This window comes from Myotis yumanensis, unplaced genomic scaffold, assembly GCF_028538775.1.
Source record: "Myotis yumanensis isolate MYYU_CA2020_CCGP unplaced genomic scaffold, mMyoYum1.0.hap1 SCAF_14, whole genome shotgun sequence".
In the NCBI taxonomy this organism is placed as follows: Eukaryota; Metazoa; Chordata; class Mammalia; order Chiroptera; family Vespertilionidae; genus Myotis; species Myotis yumanensis.
The window spans coordinates 4,516,602-4,524,672 of record NW_027223765.1 but is presented as its reverse complement, the minus strand read 5'-3'; the positions used below and the strand labels follow the sequence as shown (position 1 = coordinate 4,524,672).

Below are 8,071 nucleotides of genomic sequence, written 5' to 3'. Positions count from 1 at the left end.
CAGTGCAGCGCCTGTGACGGACAGAGCTGGTACACGCACACACACATGCATGCACACGCACAAATGCGCACACACACACACACACACGCACGCACACACACGCACACACTTGCTCTGGGCCTGGGAGGGGACTGCTACCTGGCCAGCACCCCGTCCTGGGACGCTGGGTTCCTCCCCCTGCCCCTGCCTGCCATTCGCAGCATTTGAACCTGTGATGGAAAGGCCTGGGCAGTGGCCTCCCCCTCCCTCCCGGGCAGCTGAGCTCCAGCAGCTTTGGGAGCTCATGTTTGGATGGAGGGGAGTCGGTGCGGACCCTCGACCTGCTCCACCTCTGCCTGCGGATGACACGCAGTGACAGGGCAGCCAGAATGAATGACTCCGCCGCCGCCGCCGCCTGCGAGGGGGGAGCCTGACCCAGTTTCCGGGAGAGATTTTTCTGATGACCCCACAGAAGTGCCGCTCTAGTCAGAGGGGGGAGGAGACTGCCTCTCGCCTGCGCTGATGGCAGCCGCGCTGGGCTAGGCGCTGCCTGGCGGGGAGGATGCTGAGCCTGCAGGCGCTGGGACGCTGAGCTGGCGCTGGCTTTGGGGAGGGAGGCTGTTCCCGGCAGAGACTCAGAGCGAGCGGCTTGGCTGGAGCCTCCCTCCGAGCTGGCAGCCTGGACTGGGGCAGGAAGGCGGCAGGAGCAGCGCGTGGTGCTGAAGGCAGAGGAGGGACAGGCATCCTCAGGGGGCGCAGGCGGCGGTCCCCAAGGGAGACCTCGCCTCCCGGCCGCTCTGACGGCGGGTCCAGCGGCTCCTGCTCGGATGCTCCGCTCTGCACGCGCGGCCGGAGCTGGAGAGAGACTTCCGCAGAGACACCGCCCGCGGCATCGCCCAGGCACCTCCCGGGAGCCTCTGTGAGTACCAGGCGTGCGGTTTGCTGCAATGACCCTGTGCTGGGCAGACTGCAGCCCTGCCCGCCGGGCTGTGCGTTAGCATCTTGGGCGAAGGCGGGGCGGAGCGGGTGTAGGCTCTGCGTCTGGGATGTGGAGCTTAAGAGGCAGGGGTTCCTGGGGAGAGAAGATGCGTCGCATCTGGATTGGGGTGCGGTGCGGGGGAGGCCGGGTTCAGACCGGAGAGAGAGACAACAGGTCTATGTGTCCGCGTTTCACTGTCTGCGCTGCAGTAGAGTGATGGGGAGACCGGGTGACATTGCTGATTCTGTACTTCCCGCGGCCTCTCGCCTGCCTGTGGCGGCCGGTGGGAAGTGGGATTGCTGTATTTTCATAGCAGGGTCGAGGGGTGGGGTTTGACGGGTCCGAGGGATGATTGAAAGGAAAGGGGAGAAGAAGTTTCCTGGGGGAGAGTTTGTTTAGGGCAGCAAACCAAGTCTGGAGGTCACACGCGCCCTCCTCACCCCCAAATGCCTTCTGACAACACTTCTTACGCATCTGCTACATGACAGCTCTGGTGTTGCCCTCCGCCACGGTTAAGTTTGTCAGCGTCAGGCACCTGTAATACTTTATGAAAAGTTTCAGAAGTTGGCGACTTGGAAACGAACTTCCCAGAGCTCTTAGATGAGCCACATAACAGCGATTATGTTGGTGGGATGTTGTCATCGTGGGGGCTTGGGGGACACTGGAGTTCCCAGTTCTTGCTTCCCTGAGATAAAACTCCTGAGGTTCCAACCATCAGCATCCTGACGCTGTCCTTCGAGAACCGTTCACAGAGTGACTAACAGAGAGGTTATTGTGAGAGAGCGAAGCAGGGAGAGCAGGAGAAGTGCACAGAATCGGTTTGGAAAAGGAAGTATTCATAATTTATCCACAGTGGCGGGCGATGCTCATCAAAGATCTTCCTTAAAGATCTTCCTCAAAGAATGAGCCATATGCCGAGTGTGGAATTGCTTCTTTCGAGCAATTTCCATTTATCTGATGGGTTTGTTTATCATCTTTTTTTAATATTGTGGTTGTTAAAGGTCTCATACATTTCCATGCATTTTGTTTTATAAGAAAGAAGATGTTTAAGCCCACAGCACCCTGTCCCCCCACCCACCCCACATGCGGAAACTGGCTCGGATTTCCAAAGCAAACCTCCACACGAAATGTGCTGACAGGATTTGTCTGGCAAACAGAAACACGGAGTCATTCCGCCGTGTTGCTTCAGTGACATGTGATTGCAGAAATGATGTCTGGAAGCTGGAGATTTCAAACATATGAACCTGCACGTTTTTATAGGAGGCTTCCTATGAGGTTCTATAAATGCATCACTTACCGCCTCTCAGCTGAAAGCCCCTCACTTACACACCGTTGGGAAGGGCCAGGCGGGTGTGTGAGAATTCTCCATGGCACTTTCCCTAATGAAAACAAATTCACTTTGTCGTTTAGAAAATTATTATATATCTGCTCTAAGCTTAGACCAAAAAAAAAAAAAAAATCAATTATCTTGTGAAAAGAATGTGAAGTTGTTTGCATATTTTTGGCTTTCATGGAAAGATAGAAATACTCCGTAGGAGAAAAGTCAATGTGTGCCTTTTTAATTCGTGTATTAGGCGGAGGAGAGTTATAAAGGATTTGCTTAGTTATTCACGGGTGTATTTATTTTGACACCACATTAATGAGAGGGGCGGTGGCATAAGGCATCCTCATTAAAAATCACTCAGACTGAACACAAAGTTCATAAGAGGGAACTCACCCCCCATACATGCCGATGGTGAACTTCAGAGGCTGTCATTGCGGACATCCGATGGCGAAATTCACATAAGAAAAAGTACACGTGTGTGTGTGTGTGTGTGTGTGTGTGTGTGAGAAAGAGACCGAGGGAGAGAGATCTTTAGTAAAATTGGTTTCCTACCATGCATCTTTCTATTTTTATATACAAATAAGACATACTTAGGTAACATGATCAATGATGGATAGGTAGATAGATGTTCATTTTAAAGAATGAAAGCTTACCCTACTCTTTCAAAAACATATTGAGTTTAATTTTAGGTTTGGATTAAGCAGAAAAAGAAAAAAACCACACACAATGTGGCATAAAAATGGAAGAAATTGTTAGATCTCAGGTCTTTGTTTCTTCCTGAAGAAGATGTTGCTTATAGAAAATAACTCTAGAGTCAAGAACATTTATAAAAATACTAGAGGCCCGATGCATGAAATTCGTGCAAGAGTAGGCCTTCCCGCCCTGACCGGTTTGGCTCAGTGGATGGAGCGTCGGCCTGCAGACTGAAGGGTCCCTGGTTTGATTCTGGTCAAGGGCATGTACCTTGGTTGTGGGCACATCCCCAGTAGGAGGCGTGCATGAGGCAGCTGATTGATGTTTATCTCTCATCAATGTTTCTAACTCTCTATCCCTCTCCCTTCCTCTCTGTAAAAAATCAATAAAATATATTTTTTTAAAAAAGAAAGAAAAAGAGAGTAGGCCTTCCTTCTGGCACCTGGGATCCGGGCTTCCCTCGCAGCCCTGGCTTCGTCCAGAAGGACGTCCGGTCTAATTCTTATATTATGCTTTTATGATTATAGATTAATGGAAGTCCATTTCAGGGTGCATGTTTAGACATTAAACACTCTCTCACAAGTCCTTGTGCTGAAGGTTAAAAAGTTAGTGCAGGAGCTTTGTGATCATCACCCTTCCACGCGCCTCCTGAAGTTTATTATCCATTTTACATGATCTGGGTTTACAGTATTTACCTTCTGGCTTAATTCCCAGCGTCTTGGTTTTGACTTTTTCATGTTTTAAAGGACTCAGTCCTTACAAACAGGCATTCGCTGCTCCATTTGCCATTCTAGGGTCTTTTATTTTTAATTATGTACTGGGTTGTTGAATTCCTCTAAGTCAGTGATTCCCAAAGTGGGCGCTACTGCCCCCTGGTGGGCGCTGCAGCGATCCAGGGGGGCGGTGATGGCCACAGGTGCATTTGTTTTAACTTTTTTTGTATTACCTTTCTATTCTGAGTTCAATAAATAGTTTCATAATTTCAAACTTCAATGCTTCTAATTTATACCTTTCTTTACTATATTTTACGAAAAAGGTAGAAACATCAATACATATATCTTTCTGTTTAATTGCTATTAAAATTTAAAAAAAATTAATTTCCAGGGGGCACTGAGTAATATTTTTTCTGGAAAGGGGGCGGTAGGCCAAATAAGTTTGGGAACCACTGCACTAAGTGGTACCCCACCACCAAAGAAACAGTCCCTAATGCATGTTTTCTGTGTGCTTACAAAGAACACGCTTTCCTTAGTCTTTTGCATGGAAGGTAAGTCATCTTTCTTAAATCAAACTTATTTTTCCTTCAGGAATTAGTATTTGTAAACACTGATGGGGGTCCTTCCCATGTTGAATGAGACCTCGTAACTGTTTGTTATGCCTACAATTTCCATCCTTGGGTGTAACTTGCTTTTTCTCTGATGGATGTCCACATGATTCCTTGTTTTATTTTTGCCGCAATATGTCCTGGAATTAGTCTGTCTTTATCAACTCTTCTTGAATATGGTACACCCCATGGATTCCTTTATTCCAAAAGTGTGTTTTTGCATTATACAATTGAATTTTTTAGAGAGAAGGGGGCAGATTGTTGTTTTATTGCATTTCGCTTTTCTTTCAGGATCACCAATTGTGGGCATGTTGGATCTCTTTTGTCTGTCTTCCACATCTGTCATATTTCCTAATTTATTTTTAAATTTATACTTTCCTGTTCATTTTGGTTGATTTCCTGAAGCTGTTTCTCCACTTTCCGAACAGTGATTTCCAACCATGTGTGTGATAATGTTATTGCTTCTAATGTGGCTTTACTTTTTTAATTATCTCGTTCCCTTTTCCCCAATATTTTATTTCAGCGTTGCTTTTCCTTTAAAAAGTATGCATGGAGAGGTGGTGTTTCGGAGATATTATATCTACATTAAAGATATTATATCTACGCCCCGCCTTTGCCTGTGATGCTAAATATCTACATGGGCTTAAAGAGTATTATATCTACGTAGATATTATATCTATGAAAGTGCTTATGTCTAAGCACTTTCCTCAAACTGTGGCTGAGTCTCCTTCAGATTTGACTTCCCACTGCATTTTTCTTTATTTTCCATTTGCTTTCAAAATAAGCCTAAGGGATGGATAGGCAGAACCCAGTACATTTGAGGTCATTGAAACAATTCTGTGTGATACTGTCACGGTAGGTACATGTCAGTACATATTTGTCAGAACCCAGAGAATGTACAACACCAAGAGCGGAGCTTCATGTAAACTATGGACTTGGGGTGACAGGGACGTATCCCTGAAGGTTCATCACTGTAACCAACTGTAGAACCACGTGCCAGGTGCCAGGTGTGTTGTCAGTGGAGGAACCACATGCCAGGTGCCAGGTGTGTTGTTAGTGGAGGAACCATGTGCCAAGTGATGGGTGTGTTGTTAGTGGAGGAGGCTGTGCATGTGTGGGGGCCGGGAGTGGAAGCTGGCAGGTTGGGGGTCAGCTACCTCCTCCAAAGGTTCATGTAACTTTGTGATGACAACGATGAGAAAGAGAAAGAACATGTCTGTGCTCCTAGTCCCTCTGCCCAGACACATGTTTGTGCTTTTCAGCTCTTGGCTGCAATGGAGACAGGCCTCAGAGTGTGTGCTTGGGGTTGTGTCCACTCCCAGTTTTCGTTGAAGGTGGAGGGTTTTGCTTTGCTTTGTACCCACCCACCCCCTTTGTCTTCCTCTTGGTTGTTTCTACAGAACAAGAGAGGAATGAGCATCTCTTTACTTAGGAGCCTTAAGTAAAAACCTTTCCATTTGGCAGAATTCTCCTCAATGGAACTTTCGTTGGAAAATGAAATTGTTCTCATCGTTCCCATTGACAAGGGCAGGGGTAGCTAAACGTGAGGGTGCACCAGGCAATCGTATGTTAAATATGTGTGATGGCGAGGGCGTGGCAGGACCTACTGAGAAAGCAAAGCCCTTGGATGTGCGTTTGGTCTCCAATAAGTCTTTCAGGATGAAGGCTGTGGCTTAATTAACTCTCTTACAATCAATCCTCGGGGAATTTGCAGTGAGATTGGTTCGTAGGAGCATAAATCAATTTTAGCAGGCTCAACTATTCCATGGCAGGAGGGTGGGCACGAAAGTGAATCCTGGTAGATTTCTAATTGAATAAATAAATGAGTGAAATGGCTGAGATACAGAGATTGTTCAAAGAAGAACGAAAGTAATGATGTATCCTCTGAAGCGCAGAAGGAACGAGGCTCGTACTGGGAGACCCCGTCCCATTTTCTGCGTGTGAAGGAAGCCAGAGATCGAGGGCTGGGGCAGGCAGCGTCCAGTATGGACTCACCTCCTTGCCCGAAGCCAGTAACTGAGCCTCTCTCTGCTCCAGTTTCCTCATCCCAGTGGAGACCATCATCATACTGACTTCATGGAATTAGCAAAAGGACTAAATAGGTTCATAGGTGAAAGTGCCTTGGAAAAAAGCGTTGACATGAATAAGCACTCTTTGCATTAGTAGTTTAATCATTTTTATATTACTGCTTGTAATTGGTACAAGGTTGGTCTATGAGCCTTGGGATCAATTGGGGAAAACTAATAGAAAACAATGAAAAGAATGAAAATTATCATCTTCATCTAGTTAATTACATGGGGTGTCAGGAGTCGAGAATTAAATTTGGAGGCATGAGTCATGACTAGATCTGAGAATGGAGCTCAGAGAACACAGCGAGGGGACCTAGAGGAGCCGGAACCGGGCCCCTGCAGCTGACACACAGACGTGGTGTGTCTGCCGCACCCCTGCCCAGGAAAAGGGCTCACGCCCATTTGCCCATTTAACTCTGTGATGACAAACGCAGTGCACAGAAAAATTAGGAAAAACGAACCACCATTCTTTAGACCAAAAAATGCCACCAGAAAACGCGTTTGTGTCTATTTCCTGTGGTGTTTTCCTCTCTGTATTCTCACTGAAAATGTGAATGTCCTAAAAGGAAGGCATGCGCCTGGAAACATGATCAAATCAGAACTACGGAAGAGGCGCTAAAATGACCCGTGAGCGTCCTCCTCCCCGTGCGCCACCCTCTGCCCAGAACACCGGCGTCAGCTCCTTTCACTGCGTGTCCTGTTCGCCGCCTCCATGGGGTGCGTCGGGCATTCTTTATCCACTTTTTCCAGCTGTTACCGGATTAAAAATGGCATTCCCTCGTTTTTACCTTTTAGGGAACAGAACTATTTAGACATAAAGCACGCCTATATTTCTGCATAAAGCTAACGATCGTCTATCCTCCTCACAAACAGGACAAAAAGGACCTGTTCTAATGTCCTCCAAGCGACTGGTCCCCTCGTCCATGTCTCTCCTGTTTAATTCTCACTTTACTTCTAACCGGCTCCCAAGGTTTTGCCCACGTTTAGTTGGAGCAATAACCCGTTTTTCTGAGTTCGTGATGTGCCACTTTTTCTTGCTGCGTACGTGTGCCTTCTGGGCTAATCTCTTGTGTACTGAAGAGCACTTAAAGATCGTTCCAGAACTGTAGTGCACTCTTAGAGTTTGTCTGGAAATTACTTCGTTTAGTTACATTCTAAACGAACCTGTTGGTCCCAGATCTCCTCGTTGAGCGATACGTTTCTCTCGGCATTTCTCGCATAGTCCGTTCTGTGACCTGCCGGGATGTCATTTTGCTCATGAGAAGGCTGTTCCTAGTCTAGGGATCACCTCTCCCAAGACTTATTTGTCTTCCATCCTGGCAGATACTGAGAATTCCTCTTGGAATGGCTGCCCCCGGGTTCTCTGCCATGTCTGTCGGTGCGCCTCTGTTTGAAACACATCCCATTTCTCCCAGGCAAGCTTCTAAGTCTGTCTTCCTTCCATCCGGGAGCATTCTCGGCTCCTGTACCTTTAATCTCACCTCCTTTCCGTCCCCATTTCCTCTTCAGGACGCTCGGTTAGTATTTGCATCGTCATTATTCTCCGTCTTTGACTGATTGTATATATTTTTCAGATCTGCCTCTTTTGCGTTGCATTCGGTATGATTTCCTCTGATCTGTATTTCATACACTTATTGTTCTTTCCAGAAAATACCTTTACTTTCTGGTCTTTCTTCTAAAATGATCTCCCTGTTCTCTGCTGTCCT

At 46.9% G+C, this 8,071-nt stretch overlaps 1 protein-coding gene across 1 annotated transcript in view; it reads left to right on the top strand.

Moving 5' to 3' along the window:
- The first annotated feature begins 621 nt into the window (after positions 1-621).
- Positions 622-8,071, top strand: part of CNTN6 (contactin 6) — a 157,284-nt gene continuing 149,834 nt past the window's right edge. Inside the window, 1 exon segment of the mRNA XM_070391434.1 lies at positions 622-898. The gene's annotated coding sequence lies outside the window, so the exon portion shown is untranslated.